This window comes from Manis javanica, chromosome 12, assembly GCF_040802235.1.
Source record: "Manis javanica isolate MJ-LG chromosome 12, MJ_LKY, whole genome shotgun sequence".
Taxonomy (NCBI): Eukaryota; Metazoa; Chordata; class Mammalia; order Pholidota; family Manidae; genus Manis; species Manis javanica.
The window spans coordinates 18,215,201-18,232,832 of NC_133167.1; the positions used below are offsets into that span (position 1 = coordinate 18,215,201).

A 17,632-nucleotide genomic window follows, 5' to 3' on the forward strand; every position below is an offset into this window, starting at 1 on the left:
TTAAAGGGTGAATATCAATTCCTTGTCCCCATTCTACCCTGACCACCATCCCTTCAGCCAGGATATCAGGCTTAATGAGGTAGCTCCCAAGGCGTGGCGTTGCCCCGAGGGCCAGGGCTCCTCTGGGCTCGATTTAGAAGCTTCACTGAAGGGCCACCAAGGGGGTGTTGTGAGATGGTGCACCTGCTGAGAGTGGATGAACTCACCATCAACTGGAATAACCCCCTCCTTGCCACATTTGAGCAGCTGTCATTCTTCTTGGCTCCACACTAGCTTTTAGTTTTCACTTGTTTCTTTTACTGGGAGGCAGTCACAGGGTGCAAAGCAGTGAGGCACCACACTGGCTCCATCCACTCTGTGTGTGTGTGGTCCTATCTTCCTAGAGTCTAGAGGCCGCTGCAGAAGGAGAGAGAAGTACGAGTCCATTCCATGCCGATCCGTGTTGAAGGTTCTAGAAAGGAGCTGGCAAGGACAACTCAAGGGGTGCTAAGACATCTTACACTTTACAAAATATTAGAAGCTGAATAGGAATTTGAAGTTATGCTCTCCCCAACCACACCTGCCATTACACAGGTATGGAAAATAAGGCTTTCAGCAAATTAGTGGTGCACTCCCAATCCTGTGTGCTTTCCATTACATTCTGCTTCCTAATTGCATGTGGATTTCCTTATTCCCCAGAGCCAGGGAACATCAACATTTGGCTCCAGAAATGCTGCTAAATCCTGAATAAACAAAAGTGAACACGCAAAGTAACATTCAAGATCTCTTACTCCTAAGCCCAGATGCAATGCTTGTGTTTAACCCTGGGATCCAGGGTTGCTTCAGTGCCTTCCAAACTTTTTCTTTACAAGTAGGGGAGGAAATGTGGGGCTAACAGACAATCCCCCACCAGCCTCACCCTACCCTGACCCCCCACACTGAGTCTTAGAAGATGGGAAAGATTTTGTTTGTGTGCATGAAACAGAAGGAGGCTTTACTAAATTTTGGTCAGCAGGGTTTGTCTTGGATCTGGAAAGAGTGGAGGAGGCCGCAGCCTGAGTGACTTCATGGGGGACTGGGAGGACTTTCTTTTTTTTTTCCCTAAATCACTGTTTGAATTACATTCCACCACTAGAATTCTTCTAAGGTAAAATACTGGGAAATGTACTAGAAGTCATAATTCCTGGTTTCCAAGCCTTGTTCTCCTCCTATAACTCATAACCTAATCCACACATTAATTTATTTAGAAAACAAAGCAGTCGTTGAGCTACTACATGCCTGGCACTATTCTAGGTGCTGAGCATTCAGTATGGGCTACTGCAAAATTTGTTTCCACAGGTCTTACACTATAGTGGAGAAGTTAATAATTGCCACATAAATATATATAATATTATATTATCAAATGCGATGGAGAAAACAAAAATTGAATAAGACAGTATAAAGTACAAGACAAGGGAATGTGTTTGTATGGCAGTGTGTTATGGTGCTTTAAAATAGGTTCACAAATTCTTTTACACTCTCTTAGGAAGGTGCAGCCCAGGTCCTCTCCCCTTGGGTGTGGGCTGGATTTAGTGACTTGCTTCTAAAATATAGAATGAAATGGAAGGGATGCGTATGACTTTGGAGGCTAGATAATAAAGCCACTGTGTCTTCCTCCTGTTTTTCTTTCAGAGTTTGTTCTAGGGGAAGTTGGCTGCCATATGAGGACCCTCAAGCAGCTTAAGAAGCAAAGAACTGAGGTCTCCTGCCAACAGCATGTAAAGAAGCCATCCAAGAATCCAATTCTCCAGCCTCAGTCAAACCTTCAGATGACTGCCTCTGCTGACATCCTGACTACAACTGAATGGGGGTCTCTGAGCCAGAACCAACCAAATGAATTGATTCTGGATTCCTGACTGAGAGAAACTGTCAGGTTTGTTGTCCAAAGCCAGAAATTTGGGGGATAATCTGTTCAATAGCAATATATAACTGATATGTGTATTTTAGGGAAGCTTGATCTGAGAAAGTAATAGTTGAGCAGAGATCAGAATGAAAAGAAGAAATGAGCCAGTTTATGGTATGTATGAAAAGTGCTAAAATAAGTGCATTGAATAGAATTGGCAAAGGCCTTATGGTAGGAACATGCTTAGAATTTTCAAGGGCAGGTCAGGAAAAAATGTTCAAGACTTGGAAATGGGCAAGATATTACCAAATATCCTTTCAGTGGAAAGTGGGCAATGTCTAGGGTATTTTCTGTGGATTACCTGGTTATATTGAGATATTCCTTTTTGAATTTATATTGCCTAAATTATTTTATAACTCTGTAGAGGTGGAATTCAAGTTTTAGAAAACTGATATAATGCAAATAATTATTTTCCAAAACATTTTAATGAATTTTGTTTCATAGAGATACAACTGAATTCTACCTTTATTGAAATAAAATTCTTATACCTTAGAATTCACCTATTTAAAGTTTACAGTTCAATGTTTTCTCAGTATATTCACATAGTTGTTCAAACATTACCACCACCTAATTTTTGTCCACCTCCAAAAGGAATCCTATATCCATTAGCAGGTACTCTCTGTTCCCTTCTACCATCCCTCTTCCCAACATGAGCCCTGGAAAATCACTAACCTACTGTTTGTCATTGCAAATTTGCTTATTCTGGAAATTTCATATAAAGATAATCATATAACAAGTGGTCTTTTGGGACCGGCTTCTTTCCAATAGCATAATTGTTAGTGTTCATCCATGTTGTGGTATGTATTACTACTTTATTCTTTATTGCCAAATAATATTCCATTGTATGAATATATCATTTTTGTTTTTCTTTTCATCAGTTAGTAGACATTTGGGTTATTTCTATTTTTTGGACAGTATGAGTAATGTTCCTCTGAATATTCATGTGTATTTTTTGTGTGGATGTATGCTTTAATTTCTTTTGGGTATATACCTAGGAGTGGAATTGCTGGGTAATATGGCACATCCACAGTTAATATTTTAAGAACTGTCAAACTGTTTTCCAAAGTGCCTGCATCATTTATTTCCTCCAGTGATGTATGAGCATTCCAATTTCCCCTCTTTCTTGCGAACACTTACTATCATCCATCATTTTGATTATAGCTCTTTTGGTGGGGGCGATGTTGAACATTGTTTAATGTACTTATTGGCCATTTTTATATTTTTCTTGGAGCAACATCTAATTAAACCTTTGGCCCATATTAAAATTTGTCTTTTATTATTGCATTTTAAGAATTCTTTACATATTCTGGAAAGAGTCTCTTATCAAATATATAGTTTGCAATTATTTTCTTATTTATGAGTGTTGTCTTCACTTTCTTGATGGTATTATTTGCAGAATGAAAGTTAAAGTTTAAGCATAATTTACCTGTTGTTTCTTATGTTGCTTGTGCTTTTGGTGTTGTATCAAAAAACGTTTGCTTAACCCAAGACTGTGAAGATTTAGTCCCATGTTTTCTCCTAAGAATTTTAGTATTTTAGCTCTCACATTTAGGTCTACTATCCATATTGAGTTAATATTATGTATGTCATGTGGTAAAGGTCCACATTAATGTTTATTCAGAACCTTTTCTACCCTCACTATTTGCTGAACAGACTATTCTTTCTGCACTGAGTTATCTTTACAGCCTTGTTGAACATCAATTGGCCATAAATGTATAGGTTCATTTATGGACACTCACTGTATTTTCTTTTTTTTCCCAAATGTACTTTTGATCTTTTTCTCTATCCTGTGCCAGTGTTATATTTTCTTGGTTACTGTAACTTTGTAGTAATTTTTGAAATTGTAAAGTGAGTTCTCTAACTTTATTTTTCTTTTTTCAAGATTTTTTTTTTAGCTTTTCTGGGTTCCTTGAACTTCTATATGAATTTGAAGATTAGCTTGTCAATTTCTGAAAAAAGGCAGCTGTATCTTAGAGATACTTTTGTATCTAATAGTAGATTAAGTTGGGGAGTAAAGTCATTTTAACAATATTGTCATCTTATCCATGAACATGGATATCTGTCTACTATTAAATGTTTCTGACTTTTTTTCAATGATGTTTTTTAATTGTCAGTGTATGTCTTATACTTTTTTATTAAATGCCTTCCTAAGTATTTCATATTTTTGGTACCATTGTAAATAGAATTGAATTGTTAACTTCACTTTCAAATTTTTAATTGCTAGTGTGTAGAAATGCAAGTGATTTTTAAATATTAATATTATATTCTGGAAACTTGCTGGACTCATTTAACCCATTTTAATAGTTTTTTAGTGCATTCCTTAGGAGTTTCAGTATTCAAAATCATGCCATATACAAATAGAGATAGATTTACTTTTTCTTTCCAGTCTGGATGCTTTTTTATTTCTTTTCTTGCCTGATTGCCCTGCTAGACCCTCTATTATAATGTTGAGGAGGTTGCAAAAGTGGAAATTCTTGTCTTGTTTCTAATATTATGGTAAAATCATTCAGTCTTTCACTATTAAGTATGGTAGCCGTAGGTTTTCCATACATAGTCTTTATCACATTGAAGAATTTCCTTTCTTCCTGGTTTACTGAGTGTTTTTATCATGAAAAGTGTTGAATTTTTGTCAATTACTTTTTCTGTCTCAATTGAGAGGACCATATGGCCCTGTCTTTTATTCTATTAATACAGTGTATTATATTAAGTGATTTTCAGATGCAAGCTAATCTTGCATTCTGGGACAAATCTCATGTCTTGGTGTATAATCCTTTCTATATGCTCCTTGGTTCAGTTTCCTAGTGCTTTGTTGAGTATTTTTGTGTCTATATTCATACAGGTTATTGGTCTGTACCAATATTATTTTATTTTCTTGTGATGTCTTTGCATGTGATGACCCAGTAATTCTGGCCTAATATAGTTAAGCCTTCCTCACTTTTGTGTTTCTTGGAAAGGTTTTGAAGGATTGCTATTAATTCTTCTTTGAATGTTTGGTAAATTTTAAAATTACTAATACAATTGTTTTACTTGCTATAGATCTATTCCTATTTTCTATGTATCTTGGGTAAGTTTCTATACTTTGTGTCATTCTAGGAATTTATCCATTTCATCTAAGTTATCTAATTTGTTGGTATACAGTTTTTCACAGTATTCCCTTATACATTTTTTTATTTATGTAAGATGGTAATGATGTCTCTTCTTCCACTCCTGACGCTAATAATTTGAGCCCTCTCTCTCAATCTCTCTCTGTCTTTGGTCAGCCTAACTAAATGTGTGTCAGTTTTATTGATCCAAAGAGCATTTTATTTTCCTATACAATGTTAACAAGTTTAGTATCTTTAGCAAATGCACTACAAATAGCCTCTGTGCACATATATCTCTATTCTTCAAATTCTCTTTTGAAACAATGTTAACACCTTACTGGTTCTTTCATTAATTAATGGGTTGAATAAAATATTTGACATATGTTGATTTTATACTTCTGTGAAAATTATGTTTTAAACTTTTAAAAATTGTGCTTTATCAGAAAGCATGAAAATCAGTAAGAGTCAGAGAGTGGTGGGAAATGAGGTCAGAAAGACATAGGACAGGTTCTGTAAGTCCTTCTAGGCCATGCTCAGGAATGGTTTTTAGTCTAGGTGAGATAAAAAGGTATTAGCATCGCCTTAGACAAGTTCTTCCCTTAATTGGGACCTCAGCTATCTGAAATGTCTCTATGCTACCTCACAGGATGCCTGTGGGAATGGAATGTGATTATAGAGTTGAAAATTGCATTGTTACTGTTAGAACTCAGTCAGGTCACCCATGAGGTCAATTTTCAGGCACTAATGACTTGGGCTAAGCTTTTGTTTTCAAGTCCTTACCTTCTGGCAGACTTTAGCGGGAGGAAGACATAAGGAATTCCAGAGGGCTGTGCCCTGGATCCCGAGAAAGGCAGTCTTGACTATGAACATTCCAGGAATTCATGCATAAATATAGAGGACAGGGTGGTCATTAGACCCCATAAAGAAAAGGAGATGGGGGCTGGGGCAGTTTGAAGGCTCAAAGGCAAGCTTGGCCTATCTAATTATCTCTGGTTGGGCTGGTTCTAGGCAATTTGAAGGCTAAGATGGTGAAGGGGTAAGTCTGAGGAGTGGACAGACAGGTGAGGAGAAAAAAGCTAAGTATGTTAAAGGAGATTGACAGAGGGACTCAGAATTGAAAGGACAGATGTTTGAGCTTCATGAGGAAAGGAAAGTGCTGGAAAGTGATTAATCCACAAAACAGGTTTAGGACATGAGTATATTATAGTGCTTGGGACTGAGAGAGATAAAGGCCAAAAGGAGGGATGACCCAGTGAAGAGAGAAGAACACCTGTCAGAAAGTTTGCCTTGCATAAATTACCAAGCATTTCTCCCTAGCCTGCATCTCAGGGTATTCATAGATGGACAAAATGAATCAAATCAGTGTCTCCCTCAGTCAGTTGTCTTTATTTTCATTTTATTTTGTCTCACCCTAACCCCTTACTTGACTTATATATTGAGCTATTCATGGAGATTCAAAAATATATTCCAACAGTCAAAATTCTCCCTGGCAAACTTTTGCCAGTTGTATAACTTAAATTTCTGTTGTTTATGCTAACTCCTATTTTCTTTGGTCTTTTCCTTAGTAGTTCTGCAATCTTCCTTTCCCAGAGTTCAGTTCAAATCATGAGAAGCAGTGGTAAACACCAGACAACCTCCAAAGCAGGTCTAATGCGCTGGGACAGGTGGGCCTTCAGGGAAGGAGAACATTTCCAGGAAATGGTCGGACCACACAACCCTGGCTGCTTAAGGTAATGGAAACCTAAGTTGCTCTGCTCTCAAGCCTAGTAAAGGGGTTTAGTTTACCAGCAGGACCTGAGTAGAGGGAGCTTGGAACTCTGGGGGAAAGTCCTGGGCAAATAGCTTTGAAACTGAAATCAGTCAAAGGGAAAAATAAAGTTTATTTCTTATAAGCAATTGTCCACTTCTGCTCCCCTGTGTCTCTCGCAACAAGGCTGCAAGAGAGGAGCCCCCCACCCAACCTCTCCAGTCCAGATAAGCCCTCTTTGGCCTTGTAATTACCTATTTATACGGAGATGAACTATTCCTCTCCACCCCCTGGAAACACCTGTTATATGGAGATGCACTAAATCCAGGTGAGAGATTCTGAAAATACTGCAATTTTATCCACAGAGCTATAAAGTGTATTCTTAAAAGATTTTCTTTCATTTTCTTTATCTCTTTTCAGTTAAGAGTAGAAGTCCCCAGGAAAAGAATTGTATAAACATAAGGGTAGAATTAAGATAAATACATGCCTTTTGTTTAGGAAATTTTTCATTGAATAAATGGCTCTCTAGCCCTTAGTCAGCAAGGTCAAGTGTTGGCTTTTAAAGGAAGATCATTTTTCCAGAGCTGAGCCTGGGGTTGGGGCTGGGAATCTTGAGAGAGAAAACAGTTTTCTAGAAAAGGGGAACAAATGGTCAAATTGCTTTGGGACCTGTCTCCCACTGGGCTTCTGGAGCTGACCTGACCATTCACAGTTGCAATCATGAGGGCTGAAAACACTTCTAATAGAAGGCACCATGCTCATCCTAGATGGAAACAAAGCTTGTATTTCCCCATTTGCACTAGAGAGTGAGCAAACATACAGGTAATAAAATTGGACATATTCATGGAAGAAAGGTATCAGAACCCCTGGTCACAGACTTGGCTTTGTCACTGAATGAAGTTCAGAGAGTGTAAGTGGTATGTGCAGGCTTGCTGACTAACTCCACAACCCATGAAACTGGCAGGAGTTGGACAACAATTTCTAAGTTCCTTCCTAATTCTAACATTCTGCGTCTGAGTATTATAGAGGCCCCTGCATGTTCCTGAATGTCCAGGTGCGTTTTCTAATTTCCCTGCTATAGTGCTCTGCTATAGCGGCTTTATAGAGGGTTTGGTCCAACAAAGTTAGAAAGCCCCTGATGAACAGATAAAGGAAACATTATTTGAGAAATCTTACTCGGTTTTATTTATAACATTTAGTTTTGAAATCAAGCTGGGATGGAAAGACCCAGAACATAGGATATTTGATATTTAGGAATACCAGGCTCAAAGGACATAACTAGAGTGAAATATTACACAATAAGGAAAAATCATGTTGCTGAAGGTGAAATAACTAGAAATAAAGTGATGAAATCTATCTTTATAGCTATGCTCATTGTATGCTAATGCGGAGGTTCTAGCAATCAAAGGAAGAGAAATATAAGTGGAAGCATAGGTAGACAGGAGAAAATGAGGTGGGAATACAGGTGGTGAGTTACTTTGTAACTTTGTATTGGTTTTCAGAAACTTTGACTTCATCTTAAGAGGTGAACCCACATTTGCGTTATACCATTGCCAAGAAGTGAATGGTATCTGGTTGAGAATGCTTGGCCATTGCTGTCTGGAAGGTTAATGGGAGTAGATTGCCATGCCATACACATTATTAAAATGAAAATTAAAAAGGAGGAGGAAAAGAAAAAAGGGGAGAATTGTTCCATCAAAACAGGCTAGTCTTCAGGCAACATTTCAGAAACTTAATCTCTTTTATTTAAAAAAAACTTCTTATACCTCTTCATATCTTTCTCGTTAATTCTTAAATACCATTAATCACTCGAATATAGCTAGGTCTTAGGGCCAGATTTGCTTAAAATATTCCTTTTCACTCTTACTGAAATCTTTTCTTTGAGTCCAACTTCTTAGAAATTTGTCTATTTCCCTGAAATTTTTAACCATATTTCCACACAAAAAAATCTCTCAGAAATTTTCAAAATATTTGGCAGTGGTAACCCAGAAGGAGTCCAGGGATGGGCAGAGCTGGAGAGGCATGACAAAACTTTCTCAGAACTTTTTAACAGTCCTGGAATGAAAAAAAAAAAAAAAGAAAAGCTAGCATCCTGCATTCTCCCACCATTTCCTCTGTTCTCTTTCTTTTCTCTGCCCCTCTCCACTGACTTCTTTCTTCAAATAAGAATGTGGCACTAATACAAACTGCCTAATTGACACTATTGAGATGTCATAGGACTATCTAGTATTTCTGGTTCCTTGGGGGTTAGTTAACTCTCTTTGAGGTGCCAACAGGCTGCATCCGTATACTCTCCCTCATGTAGGTTTATGGCTCCTGGCCCAGAAATTCCTAGTCTCACTGTTCCACTCACAGTTTAGGGCAGGCGGTGAGGCCAGTGAGTTGAATTGAAGGAGAGTGGTAGGGATTGGAGGAGATACTGGGAGAGGACCTGACCTGTGAAGGCCATGAAGACCTTATTAGAAATGTATCATTTTATGTGCAGCTGCTTGGGCTGGAAGATGTAAAAAGAATTCCTGTAAGATGGGTCTGCGAGTTCTCAAAATCCCAGTGAGTGTGCAATACCTGTGACTCAGGGAGCCCAGAGAGGGAGGGTGTAGAGCCACATGGAAGACTCACAACTGCTGCTGGGTGGCCAGACAGCCCTTACACAGATGGGCTGGGAGGTGTTGACCATAATGGCAGACCATAGGAGAGAATCCCCTAGCATGATTTTAGTCAGGGTTTTTAACTAGAAAAACAGTCATAAAAACCACTGAGTAAGTTGCAGATTGAAAAATATAAGTAGAAATCAAACCCAGTTTTAGAGTCTATTAAAGAACCCACAGGTTGAAATGGAGGTGTGAGAAGCATGAGATAGAGATCGGTATGTGAAGGAGGTGAGCACATGCTTCACCTGCTATGTACCTAACTCCACTGGACCACGCTCTGGTTAAGAGCAATACTCCATGCTTCAGGTTCTCAGGGAATTTAACTTTAGAGGTTCTGGCAGGGGTATTCTATGTACAGGTAGGAATTTTATCTCTATTTTGGTTCACCTTTAGGTGACCAAGTTTTTTCCAGTTCCAGCTGGAAGCACCAAATTTGCAACCCAAGGGTTGTACCATGGAATGCTTAGGCTGCCCTGGGCATGGGTCTAGCTCCTCCTGAGTTCTCAGTTACTGCTCTGGGGATCTCCTTCTGGTAGCAGGGGTAGGGGGAAGTAGGTGTCCAAAGAAATGTCAGTTACCCAAGAGATGGCAAATAATAGGATATGCCTCCAAAATGCTTACCAGAGAATAAGCTAGTGACTGAGGGCATGGTCAAGTGGTATGAATTCTGACATCTAAGTGTTTCATACCATGGGTGTACCTGACAGAAAAAATCATTTCTGGATCCCACTGGCCAGTGAGGGCAGAGCATTGGAAATTAGTTGTTGCAACTTTGTGTGTGTGTGTGTGTGTGTGGCAGAGGGGGGGGGGGGTCTGGGTTTTTTCATTCAGTATAATTATTTTGAGATTCATTTATACTGTGGATTGTATTAGTAAATAATTCCTTCTTTATTATTACTGTCTGTACAAGATATACCACATCTTGTTTAACCATTCACCTGCTGAAGGACATCTGGGTAATTTCCAATTTTTACCAATTAAAAATCAAACTGTTATAAACATCCATATACAGGCTTTTTTGTGTGATGACAGTTGTATTTCACCTAGAAGTGAGATTGCTGGGTCTTATGGTGAGTGTATGTTTAACTTTTTAAGAAACTGTCAAACTGTTTTGCAAAGGGGCTATGCCATTTTGTAGCAATGTATGAGAGTGACAGCTGCTCCACATCCTTGCCAACGCTTGATATGAGTCAGTGTAATAAATGTTCATGATTCCAATAAATCTGTAGTGATAACGCATTGTGATTTAGTCTGTATTTCCCTAATGATGTTAAGCATCTGTTCATGTGTTTATTGGCCAGCCATACACTTTCTTTAGTGAATGTCTGTTTACATCTTCTGCCCATTTTTGTTGGATATTTCGCTTTCTTATTAACTGAATTTTGAGAGTTCTTTATAAGTTCTGGATATAACTTCCTTATCCGATATATTTTTCACAAATATTTCCTCCCAGGCTATGTTTTATCTTTCAGTTCTCTTCACAGTGACATTCAGAGAACAGACGTTTTAAATTTTGATGAAATTCAATGTATGAATTTTTTCCCTTTATGGATTATAAATTAGGTGTAGTGCTGAAAAAATCTTTGCCTAATCCAAGTTTACTACAGAAGTTTTCTCCTACATTGTGTCCTAAAAGTCTTATAGAATAGCTTCTACATTCTATGACCCATTTTGAACTAATTTTTGCATATGGTATGAGACATGGATTGACAAATCATGCTTTGGTATATGGATATCCAATGTTCCAGCACCATTTTTTGTAAGTCTACCCTTTCTCTACTAATCATCCTCGAAATTGGGTATAAATGAGTTGTCCATATCTGTGTGGATCTATTTCTGAACTCTTTCTTCCTTCCCATTGATTTGTTTGTTGAATCTTGATGCCAATATTATACTGTCTTGATTACTGTGTCTTTTACAAGAAGTCTTAAAGTCGAGTAGTGTTAGAAATCCAACTTTGTTTTTTCCAAACTTATTTTTATTGTTGTGGGCTTATAAAACTTTACATGAATTTTAGAATATGCTTGTCAAACATTTAAAAAAATCTGCTGAAATTTTAGGATTATATTGAATCTGTAGATTAATCCAGGAAGAACTGACATTTTAACAGTATGAGTGTTCAGATCCATGAACACACATATCTCTCCATTTATTTAGGTCTTCAATTTCTCTCAGCAAAGTTTTGAGGTTTTCAGGGCATAGCTTTTCACATTTCTTTGTCAGAATTATCCATAAACATTTCATATTCTTGTTATTATAAATAATGATTTAATATCAATTTTTAGTTGTTCATTGATAAGACATAGAAATTCAATTGATTTTTTTTGTAGATTCCATCTGATTTTCTAACTAGACAATCATGCAGTCTGTAAATAAAGTGTTTTACTTCTTCCTTTCCAATCTACATGGTTTTCCTTCTTGTTCTTTCTGATTGTCTTGAGTGGAACCTACAGCACAATGTTGACTAGAAATAGTGAGAGCAGACATAATTTCTTGTACCTGATCTTAGTGGAAAAGTATTTATTTTTTTCACCATTAAATATGACTAAAGCTGTTCCTTTTTGTTCATAGTTTGCTGAAAGGTTTGTGTGTGGTTATTTATTTTATTTTAATTTTTTTTTCAGGATTAGATATTGCATTTTGTCCAATGTTTTATTGTATCTATTAGGATAGCTTTTGTTTTCTAAGTTTGCTAATATAGTGAATTATATTGACTTATTGTCAAATGTTAATCTAAACTTGAATTCCTGGGAGAACCCCTCCTTAGTCATGTGTCATGTTCTTTATACATGTACTTTGATTTGATTTAGTAAAGTGCTGTCTAGAAGTTTTGCATCTATATTCACGATGGCTGTTAGTCTTTAGGTTTCTTTTCCTATGATGTCTTTTTATGGTTTTCATGTCAGCATAATGCTGGCCTCATAGTAAGTTGGAAAATGTTCTCTTCTTTTTAACTTTCTGGGATTGTTTATATAGAATTAGTATTATTTTTCCCTTAAAATATATTTCACCAATGAAAGCATATAAACTTGTAGTTTTTTTTGTGCGAGAAGATTTTTAACTTCATATTCAATTTCTTTATTAGGTATGGGGCTATTCATCTTTATGTGATCTATTTCTTTTTAAGTGATGTTTGGTAGTTTGTGTCTTTCAATAAATTTATCCCTGTCATTTAGGTTGTTAAGTTATTGTCTTAAAGGTGTATATACATTCCATATATCCCCTATATATAATATCCTAAATATTCTATCATATTTATAAAATCTGTAGGGATGAAACCTTTCATTTCTGATATTGGTAATTCATGTCCTCTCTTACTCTGATTTTTCCTGATTAGATGTTGTTCAGTTTTATTGATACTTTTAAGGAATTACCTATTATCTCACTGGTTCATTTATTTTTCTATTATTTTTACCCTTTTCTTTTTCATTGACTTCTGCTTTTATCTTTATAATTTCTATTCTTTTATTTACTTTGGGTTGAATTTGCTCTTCTTTTTTCTTTTTCTTAAGGTAGAAATTAAAGTAATTGATTTGAGGTTTCCTTTTATTTTTCTCATGTTGGTGCTATATATTTCCTCTTAAGTATTACTTTAGTGACATGCCACAAATTTTTACTTTCATGCAGTTGAAAATACTTTCCAATTTCCCTTTTGAGTCCCTCTTTGGTAATCTGATAATTACTAAAGCACAATAATTTGATAATTATTAGGATGAAAACAAACAGAGCAATGGGATAGGAAATAAGAAGGGTCTGTCTTTCCTTTAGATGAGACATAAGGGAAGGCATCTTGGAGGAGGTGACATTCCACCCAAGACCAGAAGGGTGGGGAGGAATCAGCCAGGTAAAAAGTTGAAGAAGAATATTCTAGGTATAAGGCGGCCAGTGCAAAAGCTCTGGAAAAGGAAAGGGGAGGAAAGAATCAGAGAAGAGAGAAGAGGGAAGAGATGAAAGAAAATTTTTCTTAAGTTCTATCATCAAAGTATGTTTCTTCCAAATACTACAAAATCCAGGAATAAACAATAGCCATAAGCACAGAGGACTTCCATGTTTGGCCTGACTACAGCTCTTAGAGAGTCAAGGTGATGGGTAAACGACCTCTGGAGAAAGCTTGCCATCCCAGGAATTCTATCCCAATTAAGTTATTAATGATGTTGAAACATCCTTCCATCCTGAGAATGTGCTGCTCTATATCCTTCGTAAATTAAATTCTTTAACCTTGAAAGTTTGCCATGAGCCATCACTGGATTATTATTCTTTCTTTCTTTTAAATGTTCTTTTTTAATACTCTAAAGAAACTTTCCAGATTGACCTCAAATAACTGATTCATATCCAATATATTTCTTTGCCTTTTCCTTTGCTCTAGCCTCCTTGAATGGGCTCTTTGATTCTTGGTGACAAGACTAAAATGGTAAATCATGGACACAATCTGGTGCCATCCATTTTCAACTTTATTCTTTTTCATCACAAAAGATCTGTGATGGAAAATGTTCTTCAGTCAGCCACAGCTGGCTCCAGGACCACGGGGGGTTTGTTAGCATCTGTTAAAGACAGGCTGAAGACGTGCTTCCCTTAGTTTGTTTCCTCCAAGCTGGCTCACTGAGGAATTGTTCTATCTCTGGAAATCTTTTCTTGTACTTTCTCTCCCACTTGGTTCCCCTGAGCTTTCATCAGCTCTTCCAATTCTGTCCTCAAGTGAACAATTCACAGTTTGTCTATTTCTCTCATGTCAGTCTTAGGAAAGTCTAGAGAATGTTCTATCTTTTCTCTAATGGTGAGGACCCTGCTCTTGGGCTGTATGTCACAGGTGCCTTAGACCATCACTTCGATTTCCAGTAGAAGATCAGAGAGAACTTGGCTTTTATCAGCAAGACCATTATTTTTTGCCCCTCCCTCAGGACCAATCCAGATGACTGGAAGACGCGATCCACCAGAGATATCTTACCACAGATGCAGTTCTCAGGATGGAACCATTTCAAGAGGGAAAATGAAGAATTCTATGCCACTTGGGATGTCTGTTTCCTCAAGGGCAGAATGATGGGTTTTCTCTCCTTATCTTTAGACATTCTGAGGGAAGGTCTTTTTAAACTTCCTTTTTCTGGTTACATTTGTTTCCTCAGCTACTCCTGGTCCGGAACTCCTTCCTGATAGTTGAGAGGAGGAACAGTCGTACTCTTCCCCCCACAGTTGTACTTTGGCTTGTTGACAATGAAAGTAGCACTTCCACCTCATCCCTCCAACTGTTTACCTGCTCCTCCCCAAGAGGGAGGAGGAGCTGAGCTGACTGGTGAGGGCCTGGCCTTCACTGAACCATATTAACAGAGTGTGAGTGACAGTGTTAAGGGTCACACACAGTTTACGTATGGTTTGTTTCTGTGTTCTCTTAGACAAAGTGGGGGCTCAAAGTATTGGATCTTTTCCTTGTGGTGAACTCCATAATTTTCCTGAGCAAGTTCTCCCAGTATGGTGGGGAAATAGAGGGTATCTGTCCTTTCTCTGTCATCTAGCTGTGCTAGGGTGTGGAGGCAGGTCTGTGGTCCTTGTTGCTAGTGAGGCAGGCAAATTCAGATTGGACTCACAGATCAGCTGTCCAAACAGGTGGGTCTTAAGTCTTAGATTTGAGTGGGTGGAATGGGAAGCCCCATTAAGCTTAAGGTCTAGTTCCTATTTCCCAATACTTTTCCACAAGCTCTACTTTTATTGAATGATTGGGCCCATCCTTTGTCACCAATAAACAGTCTGGTCCTTTGATCCTCATTTGCACCTCATGAACCTTCTATCTTTTCTCAGTGTGTCAGACCCTAGAGGGAAAGACTACAACGTGCTTTCCAGTCTCCACTAATTTTTTAAATGCAAAATGTAGCCTTTTAAAGTGAAACTGGTTTTTAAAGTTATGTCAATTGATTGTCTCCCAGAGCTCCAAATATTCTCGTGTGTATGTACATCTCACTGCCGTTAGTATTGATGTCTGAAAAACCCAGAAGCATCAGATACATGCATCCAAAGACGTGGAGACCCGGAATGTTCAGCTGTCTTATCTGGAATCATAGACACATTGTCAAAGCCTTTCTGTTCACTCCTCCTGTCCGAATTTGAAATGGCACAACATATTGACATTTTGTCTCTTCATGCTGGAAAATGAAGATATCATAATCAAAAGGTCAAAATGGCCTCAATTCCTTCCGCGTGCCTAAGAACCACCCTCTTGATTCTGCTCCAAGTTCAGCACCTCAAGTCTTGGATGACAGTCCCAGCAACCAAATAAATCCTCTAGGCTCTGGAAAGAACGGATTAAACCACCAGCTAATTCATAGACCAGTGTGGATAATCCAGTTTCTTTTCTCCATCTATGCTTATCACCACTGACGCATATACTCTTTCAATTGAATAGTGAGTCCAGTCACATGGAGAAAGCCTTGGATGTGTTTAATTTCCTGTCACACTCTGTGACAAAGAGCTCATGCAATGTTTTGTGATCAAATAACTGTGACTTTGCAAGAAAAAAAAGTGTGTTTGGAATAGGGATCCTTAGGGTCCCTGTGTGGCTTGGGACATTGCCAGGGTAGCTATGGGGTCTGAGTGAGTGTTTTTATTTTATTCCTGCTTTATTGCTCTGCCTAATTCTCCCATTTCAAAATGTAGTGGAGTAGGCTGGTGTCATTTGTTTTCACAAATTAATGTCGATTGCAATTTATGGCCAGATGGGCCCTGAAAAATAAGAGGCTTGTGTGTCTCTTGGAAGGTCTAAAGAAAGCAGTCGGCATGCTTGGGGTGAACTTTTCACTTCAATGCTTCGTTCTGCAGGGAGAGTAAATACTTGTGAAAAATTCAGTTTTGTAACAGCAGACACAAAGGGCTCCTTATTAGGATTATTTTTTGCCACTGCTTCTAATTCCTGTAGCAAATAGGAAAAAATGTAAATATTGTAATTCTTCTTACTGGGAAGCTATGCATGTGTTAGGGAACAACTTCACTGTGCTTGGAGATTTGAGATCTAGAAGCTGAATCCCTGAGATAACTCCATAGCCAACTAGTGTGCGGGGAGGGTGGGGGGGTGCACATTGGATCATAGCATATAAAAACTCTGACCCACTATGTGTATCTCTTTTTGCTACTCCTTCATGGGCCAGTGAGAAGAACTGGGCCAGCTAGAGGGACAGAGGAAAGAAGAAAAAAGAAACACCGGAGAATTTGATGAGTCTATGATTCTAAGAAATAATGGTTTGTGGGAAGCTGAAATCCAAGGTCAGTTTGGCAGCAGCCAAAGAGGAGGCTGCTTGGCCACTACAAGCATTCAGAGACCACATGCAACTGGATGGTGCTTCCTCCCACAAGGGCACATGCCTCAGGGTATGTAAGGGACAGGACTAGAAGACTTTTGTCCTAGCTTCATTGATATATAGTTATGTGACAAGTCACATAGACTCTCAGTTAATTTCCTTTACAGGTAAAACAAAGTATCTAGACAGGACAAGTCCCTTCCATGCTGCAATATAATGAGTCATAAGAAATACATATTTGGTCATTCATATGACCAAACACCTATTTCCCAAGTATATTTGGTCTTCATCCACAGTTCCTGAAAACACTGTAGTCTTAAAGGTGACATGGTTGTCTTGTCATGTTAATGAGACACTTTTGGACCCCCACCCAAGGGTAGGGGCTGGAGGTGAATCAGCCCATGGCCAATAATTTAGTCAATCATGACTATGCAAAGAAGCCCTCACCAAACCCCTTAAGAAAAGCTTATCCCTCTCTTCAATGCCACTTTGTCAGAGAGAGCTTCTATACTGGGACTTGGTGAACCAGAATGCTCCCAGACACCACTGAACCAGGCCCCATGCTCCATGAGGATAGAAGCTTCTACATTTGGGACCTTGTCCTGTGTCTCTCTTCATCCGTGTTAACCTGTATTCTTTATGGTATCTTTTATTAAACAAGTACACATAAGGGTTTTCCCGAGTTCTGTGAGCTGCTCTAACAAATTAATCAAACCTAAGAGGGAGGTCATGGAAACCTCTGATCTGTAGCCGGTAGGTCAGAAGCACAGGTAACAGCCTGGGGCTTGTGCGTCTGGAGTGTAGGGTGGAGGGCAGTCTTGTAGCAGGGAGCCCTTAACCTGGGGAATCTGGTGCTGTCTCCGGGCAGATAGCATCAGAATTGAGCTGAGTTCTTGGACACACTGCTGGTGATGGAGAATTGCTTGGTGTTGGGTGAATGGGAAATCCTC

At 38.4% G+C, this 17,632-nt stretch overlaps 1 long non-coding RNA gene across 1 annotated transcript; it reads left to right on the forward strand.

The window, feature by feature from the left end:
* The first annotated feature begins 423 nt into the window (after window positions 1-423).
* LOC140844741 (uncharacterized) lies at window positions 424-16,781 on the forward strand. Its single transcript, XR_012123229.1, has 4 exons — window positions 424-573; window positions 1,651-1,891; window positions 6,570-6,734; window positions 16,533-16,781. It is a non-coding gene; the product is annotated as an uncharacterized lncRNA (long non-coding RNA).
* The last annotated feature ends 851 nt before the right edge of the window (window positions 16,782-17,632 follow it).